This window comes from Marmota marmota, unplaced genomic scaffold (assembly GCF_001458135.2).
Source record: "Marmota marmota marmota unplaced genomic scaffold, marMar, whole genome shotgun sequence".
Lineage (NCBI taxonomy): Eukaryota > Metazoa > Chordata > Mammalia > Rodentia > Sciuridae > Marmota > Marmota marmota.
In genome coordinates, this window is record NW_025999895.1 from 630,516 (window position 1) to 639,107 (window position 8,592).

Sequence of the window (8,592 nt, forward strand, 5' to 3'; positions counted from 1 at the left end):
CTCCGGGAGGGTTCTGGCGACGGGCAGGGGCAGGGCCAGGGCCGGGCGCCTGCGGCCGCAGGTTACGCGCACTTCAGCTCACGTGCCCCACTGGTCTCCTTGGGCCGGAGGCCTCAGTTCGGAGGCTACCGAGACGCGGCCCAGGAGGACCAGACCCGTGAAGGTTCCGGGGATGGCCCTCCTAGGGAGCCGTAGCCAAGACGGTCGCGGTCTCCCTGGGCACATGACCCAGGCCTGGCCAGTCACAGAACGCCAGGCTCCGGTCTGAGTGATTGGGTCAGAGACAGGCACATGACCCACGATGGACCAATGAGAGCCCAGCCATGAATGCTGAAGGTGGAGCCAGAGTCAGTTGAGCCGCGGGCAAAATTTTCACTTTCCTCTGAAGACGGCTGAGTGCCAACCAGTGTCCCAGGGAAACTTGCGCCCAGTCCGAGGTCCGAGCGCGCGGGAACCACGGCACGCGTCGTAACTGATGGCCAGCCCCGATGTCCCCAGGGCGCCGGCGGTTCGGTCGCGGGTGGGTCTAGGATCCATACAGGGCACGCGCGCCGCGTGGCAGGTGACAGTATCCAGTGACTCTAGTTGCAAATTACGAAAAGCCCATCGCTATGGTCCTGAGAAGTCGGCTGAGGACGCCCTCAGGTAACAACACCCTGCAGGTGCCTGAGACGGGAGGGCAGCGAGCATGGCCTTATGGACCACCGAACTCCCGAGGAACCCTTGGACTCGTTAGCTACAGTGCATTTGCTACGAAACACCCTTAATGTCTGCAATTCGGTGTTGTCGGCATATTCGGAGTCGAGCAGATATCACTGATGACCGATTTTACTTTTTCATTTCCCAGAAAGAACCTGTACCCACTAGCAGTCACTCTCTCCGCTCCTCCCCCAGCCCTAGAAATCTACTGTCAGTCCCTACAGACCTACCTTTAATATCTCATGGGACATACTTATACTAAAAAATTATCTGTTGCTTATGACTTCCCAGTAAGAACCCTAAAGCTTAGGAAATAATGCCAAGAATTAATAAATGGGATGGCATCAAATTAAAAAGCTTCTGCACAGCAAAGGAAGTAATTAGGGAAATAAAGAGAAAACCAACAGAATGGGAGGAAATCTGACAGGATTAATAAATAGAATATATAAAGAATTCAAAAAACTTAGCAGCAAAAAAAGCAAATGATCCGATTAATAAATTAATAAATGAACCAAACATACATTTCTCAAAAGAAATACATATGGCCAACAAATGTATGAACAAATGTTCAACATTGTTAACAATTAGGGAAATGCAAATCAAAACTACCCTACATTGGGGTTGTGACTGGGTTTGATCCTCAGCACCACATAAAGATAAATAAAGGTATTGTGTCCATCTTCAACTAAAAAATATTTTTTAAAAACTGCATTTTACATTTTAAAAAACTTCAGTGAGATTTCATTTCACTCTAGTCAGAATGGCAGTCATCAAGAATACAAAAAATAAATACTAGAGCAAATGTGCAGGAAAAGGGACACTTTTACACGGTTGGGGGGACTGTCAATTAGTACAATCACTATGGAATTCAGCATGGAGTTTTCTCAAAAGTCTAGGCATGGAAGCACCTTATGACCCAGTTATACCACTCCTCAGTATTTATCCCAAAGAATTAAAGTGGTACATGCATCCCCATGTCTATAGCAGCAGGATTCACAGCAGCCAAACTATGGACCCAGCCTATGTGTCTATCAGTGATGAATGGATAAATAAAATGTGGTATATTTTGGAGTTATATTCAGCCATAAAGAAAAATGAAAATATGTCATTTGCAGGAAAATGGATGGAACTAGAGACCATCATGTTAAACGACATAAGTCAAGCCCAGAAGGTCAAGGGTTGTATGTTTTCACGTGTGCAGAAGCTAGAAAGGAAAACAGCAAAGGAAGGTAGGGGTGAATCTCTTGAAAATTGAAGGGAGATCAGTAGAGGAAGGGACCAAAGGGAGGGGGGAAGGGAGGGGAGAAGTGCTGGAGAGTGATATTGGCCAAATGATGATCATATTGTGTACATGTATGAATATAAAACAGATCCCACCATTACGTACAACTACAGTGTACCAATTAAAATGTGGAAAATTTATATTTTGCTTATCTGAAGTAAAAATCTATCCATACTTTTTTATCTGCTAACTCTGGCCACCCTGAGGTGGGTGTTGGAGCACCCTCACCTAGGAGGTGATAAGAGCCCATGGACATTTGACATACATCACTACCACCTCCAGATTTCCAAGAAGACAGGCAGGCATCCGCTCCCTTCCTTGACTCTGCATGGACCCTCAGGGGCTCTCTGGCCTAGCCCTGTGACGTTTCTGGACTCAAGGTGTGATACCAGGAGAGGGAGAGTTAGTAAGGATGATTTTAGGCCTAACACACCCAGATCTTTCAAGAGTGTATTATTGTCCAAATTTTTCTTTATTCCATACTTACTAGTTCTCTTTCCATATTTAAAAATAGTTCTATTGAGTGTTTCTTAAATTATGACATTAATTTCTGTTGTTTTTCCTTTTCTTTTTTTTTTTTTCTTTTTTTGTAGTTGGACACAATACCCCTATTCCATTCATTTATTTTCGTGTGGTGCTGAGGATCGAACCCAGGGCCCCACACATGCTAGGCAAGCGCTCTATCGCTAAGACACAATCCCAGCCCCTATTTCTGTTGGTTTTCATCATCTCCCATAACTTCACAATGGGTATCCTGTGGCTGGTGCATCGAGTGGCCAGTCTTCTCCCTGCCAGGTCAACAGATGCTCTCCAGAAAGTCAGTGAGGCTCTGCAGCTGGCTCACCAGCTTTCTATCTTACAACCAATTTTCTTCTTTTATTTGTGTTTTGTTTTGTTTTTGCATTGCTGGGGATTTAGACCCAGGACCTCGCATATGCTAGGCAAGCACTCTACCATTGAGCTACATCCCCAGCCCGTTTTTAAAAATTATTTTGAGATAGGGTCTCACTGAGTTGCCCTAGCTGACCTTGAACTTGCGATCCTCCTGCCTCAGCTCCTGGGTATTGGGACCACAGGTGGGACCCCTTGCCTGGCTTCCTTCTTTCTTTCTTTTGATGGACCTACTTTAGGCAGTCCCTGGGTCATGGAATATGCAAGTTCTCTCTGATTCCATCGCAGCACTCCACTGAATCATTCCTTGCTCATTCCCCTGACCCAAAGCCTCAGCAGGAGTCCGTTCCACTGAGGCCACCTTTGCATGGCCAGGGCTTGCTGCAGTTGGGGGCTGGGTCTGGCAGGAGCTCTTTGTCTTGGCCCTACTGGGCCATTCCCTGTGGCAGGGAGCAAAATCAGCCCCAGCTGAGACCCCTGGTCTCTGGCAGACTGTCCAGCTCTGCTGCCAAACCCAGGTATCACTGAGGTTGGAACGTGGTTTGCTTTTCTACTTTAGTTCCACATGGCCAGTGGCTGCTGTCTTGTGTAGTGCACCCGGGAACCCTGCACCGCAGCCCTGGGCTCTGTCAGGCCTCAGTTGAGCTGGGATGGATCTAAGGAGGTTAGGACATGAACTCACCTCCATTGCTCTGGTATGGGTCAGGGATTGCTTTCCTCTAGCCAGTCAGTCGTCAGGGTTGCCACCAAGCTCTGAAAACCTAAAGGACTTTTTTCCCTTGGGTCCCTTGGATGTCTGGGTCTCACCTGAGCCCTAGGGGACCCCAGCACTTCCTGCCTTACCCTCGGCCTTTGGCTGGGTGTTAGCTTCATTCAGCATGCACATACCCCACCTCTCTCTCCTGGAACACCCCTACATCGCACCATGGACCTTCACCCTAACCCCTCTCCCTCTGGCTAAGGCCACTCTTTGTCCTTGGGACCTTAGTGAGTCCCCTGGAAGCTGCCAGAAGCTGCTAACAGCAGCCCTTCTGGGTTCCCCCAATAGCCTCTGTCCAGCCAGCAATTGTATTCACTTGTATGTGGGTTGGCTTGTCCATCTTCACCCCCACCTTCGACAAGGACAGGGACCCTATCAGATCATGCTACCCCTGGGGGCCCAGACCAAAGCCTGCAAGTAAAAGGGGAAGTAATCCAGCCAGAAATGGTCTCCCAGAGGTTTCTTCCAGGGGTTCCCTGGGGACAGGGGAAAAGAGCACCCAGATGTCAGGTCCACTACTCCAAGCCTATATGGACCCTCCTCAAGCTCCAGGAAGTTTCCTGGACTGGCTGCCTTTCCTACCCACCAGGCAAGAGCAGGTCCCCAGAGTTCCTCCACAGACAAAGGACACAGGCTCCTAAAGCTCCCCAGGCTGTCCACAGCTCCACATCACCTCCTGGGGCTTACTGCCCATTTCCTGTGCCCCCATACACTTCCTGGCCTCTAGCCTGCTCTCCATACCTCCCTCCCACACACAGTCTCCCAGTTGCCACCAGGAGCTCCCTGAACTTGGAGCAAGGGCCCAGAGGAAGCCATAGCAGCCACCAGGTCTTTAATCCCCAACACCAGGGTGTTCCATGAAGCCCAGACCAGGGCCAGTCACAAAGTTCCGCAGTAAGCCAAGAGGGCTAGTCACATCAGGACACAGGGGCAGAGGCTAGGCCTTGGGCTCCAGTGGGTATGAGCACTGCCAGTCTCAAAAAGCCACTAGTGCAGGGGCTGGGGCTGCAGCTCAGTGGCAGAGCACTGGCCTAGTATGTCTGAGGCACTGGGTCTGATCCTCAGCACCACATAAAAATAAACAAAATAAAAGCATTCTGTCCATACACAACTGAAAAGAAAAGCCACTAGTGCAAATCCATTTTTTGCTGTTGGAACAGAATACTACTGTCACATTCCTCACGACTAAAACACTCAGGGTCACTCCAGGTGAACTGGGCTGCATGAAATAACCACACAAGAGACAGAGATACCTTTTTCTTTGTGTCCTGTGACGGCTCCTCTGACCTTAAGGGTCTGCAGAAAGAGAGAGAGAGCAGGTGCTGACCCCTTTTATTGGGGAGAAGCCACTCAAATGAGGCCAGGGGTCAGGTTTCAGGGGGCTGAGTCTAGCTTCCTGATGTCCACTGTCAGCAGATTGACTGACACCTGGGTAGGCCACACCCAAAGTCAGAGCAAGAGAAGGGGACACACAAAGGGTGTTTCCATGGAACATTCTATCCCAAACAGGGCAAGGGGTTAATATCACAAAGGAACAGGTGAGCACAGCTCGACCCCATGGGTGACACGCCCACATCTGAACTAGATCTCAACTTCCTGAACCGGGACAATGTCCAAGTCACTGTGAAATGTAGTGATTGGTCAGAGCCTCTTGCGTCAGTATGTGAAGGCTGGGTCATTCAGAGTGGCTCCCCACATACTACCCACTGGGTAATTTATAAGGAATAGAGCTGGGGATAGAGCATTTGCCTAGCATGAGCCAGGCTCTGGTTTCATCCCCATCACTGCGGGGTCAGGGGTGCCAATCAATGAGCAGAGATGAAATTTCTTACCCTTTGGAGGCTGAAGAGCCCAAGGTCAAGGGGCTTGCATCTGGCAAGGGCCTTCTGTGCCATCCCCTGGTGGAAGGTAGAAGGCCAAAGGACACGTGTGAGGGGTGGAGGCGCCTAAGTACCCCCTTGTGCCAGGAGCCACTCCTGGGTCTACTTGAGCCCAGAACCGTCCTGTCCTGATCACTTTCTGAAGGGCCTGCCTTGCAGCTCTGTCCAACTGGCATTGTTCACAGCACCTGAACTGTGAGGGACACATTCAGACCGTAACACACAGCCTTGACACTGACCTGCAAGCTGCTCAGGACCACCAGTTTGGGGCAGAGGCAGGCCTCCCCTGATCATCCCCACAAGGATCCTGCTACCTCATATTTTGCTCTCTCCACATGGTGGCTCTATTTAGAGTGTGGGCAAGACTGAGGGGCATCCAGGCTTTGGCTTTGCAGTAGGTGAGTGGGGTGACTTTGTGGTCTTGGGGCACAGGATCTCGCTGCAAAGTCGGCAAAGGAGCAGCAGGGAAAAATGGGATGGCCCTTTTTTGCAAAATCTGGCTATGGTTCAAACAGCAGACTGAAGGGAATAAGAGTAGTTACTGGGGCAGGGGCTAGGACATCAGTCAGCAGAGAGCTTCAAACACCACAAAGGGGGTTAACTCCTTACTGCTGGCCATAGAGACCCACCAAAGTTCTGGAGACCTCTCCTGTCACGTGGAAGTGTGAGTGAGTGATTCTGACCTGGAGTTTGCAAGCAGGCTGACCCCAGGCTGAGGCCCCCTCGGCACAGGCTGGAGGTCCCCAGAGTTATCATCTCTCCGTCACTAAGGGAAACACAGGGTACTGCAAGATGATCCAGGGCTTACAGAACAGGGCCCACAAATCGGAGGCCCCAACTGTGTGTGGGGCAGCACCTACCAAGCACTCCTTGCAGTGTCTGGGGGCATGCTCAGCTTTTCAGGTGGTCAGTTTGGGACTGCTCTAGCTGCAAGCTGAGCTTGTGGGGGCATAGTAGTGGAAGGAGAGAGAAGGCGCTGGTGTGGTTCCTGAAGTCAGGTTCTATCCCAGTCAGAAATGATCTGGATCCTAGTGCAGAATTATGACCTTAACTCCCACACCCAAGGGTTGGCAAGCTGCCAGGAGAGAATTGACACCATTCACTAAGAGGAAAGCGCTAGGAGTTGTTGTCAGGTCAGAGGGATGCTGGGACCAAGAGCAGGTTGTGGCGGGGCCTGGGATGCCTGGTGGGGGAGGTGTTGGACAGACAGCAAGAAGACAGACTGGGAGCACACAGGATCCCACAGCCACTCACTCCACTGCTGTGAGTGAGGGAGTTCAGGCAACATCTTGAACTGGACTCTCGTCTTCAGGGCAACTTGACCTGGTGGTTGTCAGTTGGCCTCTGACTATGCAAGGTCAAGGGTGGTTTCCAGCCAGGAGAATGGGGAGGGAAGAGCTAAAGGGGGCCTGGCTAAGACCAGTGAGACTGTGTTCACCTCCCCATGCTCACCCTTTACAGTCCAGCCAGGCACAGGCCAGTGGCAGCAGTTCATGGGCATTTTGGGGGTGATCCTGCCCAGAAAGAGAGGTCATATTTTTTGTGGAAGTAGTGCCCCCTGGATACTTTGTGCCTCTGCCCAGCCCAAGGGACCCCTCATGGGCAGTTTATCCTCCCCACAGGCAAGGTTAAGAAGTGCCCCTTTGGTGGCTCTTCTGTACGTCAGAAGTCCCTACATACTGCCATAGTGCTAGTCACATGTGCCAGTACATGGGTGGGTCTATCTGTCCAGCATATAGTGATTCCTTCAGACTCCCAAGAAGCATCAGGGCCACAAGCAGGTTAAAGACAAAGCAAGACACTCCCAGGTGTCTCTCTTCCTTCAGACTTGATGACACAATATCTGAGATGTTGGCTGCTTCTTCTCTCTGGTCTCATGGCATAAATTCTTTTTTTGTGCTGGGTACCAGAGATGGAACTCAGGGGCACTGTACCACTGAGCCACGTACCCAGCCCTACTTTGTATTTTATTTATATTTTATCTAGAGACAGGGTCTAAGTTGCTTAGTGCCTCGATTTTGCTGAAGCTGGCTTTTGAACTCATGATCCTCCTGCCTCAGCCTTTTGAGCTGCTGGGGTTACAGGCATGCACCACCATGCCCTGCCATCATGGCATAAACTGTTGATGTTTTAAGTCTCTGGGTCTGGGTCTGTCTTACTGCCACGTGCCCAGCTTGGACTGACTATACAGTCTGTGACTATCTCATCTCAAAGTGTCCAGCGCTTGATAATGGACTTCTGGCAGGTGCTGCGCTGTGGGTACAGAAGAGCTTTAATCCCCAGAGCAGGTGCCAAATGTTCAAACATAGGCATCAAGCTGTCCAACGGTCAGGCTGTTCGATGGCCCTTCGTTTTTTGCTGGGCTGTGAGCAGAGATGCATGATTAGAGAGCCTGTGCCTGCACTTACTGTGTGGGGCTTCTCTGGGGGATTCCTCCGTTTGAAGCCAGTTGTCAACTTGAACTTCCACATCCTTGTTTGCTTTTTCCAGAAGCAAGTTCACATTCAACAAGGATCAGATAAAAATGTTGACTTCGTGTCCAGGCTGATGGCACTGAAGGGAGGAGGAGACAGATGTCTGGGCCTCACCCTCTGCACCCGTGGTGGTTTCACCATCCACCGATCTTATTGCCCACTTTGAGGGCCCCAGAGGTAGACAGAGGTGGACCAGGAGGCCAGCTCTTCCTCCCCCTTCGCTTGGTACTGAGAAGGAGTGGGCAGCCAAACACCGCAGGTACTGATGTTCTGCAGCGCCCAAAGTCCAGAAAATGGCAGCTCCTGTCAGGGTGGACTGCACACTTATGACCCCTGATCCAGGGCTGGGGCCCTCTGTCCTCGTGCAAAGGGCACTGCCTGGCACCTTTCCCAGGTCTGTCGAGAGGACCGGCTGGCTTCCCTGACACTTGCAACCAAAAGCCCCGCGCGACCAAGGGGAGCCCGCCAGTGGGAAGGCGGGACAGGCCCGAGATCCAGGAGCCCAGAGCGGATGCTGCTGGGCGCATGCGCAAGCGCCGGCCGGAGCGTCGGGCCCCGCCCCATTCCCGCCCCAGCGGCGTGGCCCCGCCCCTCCGGGTTGCTAGG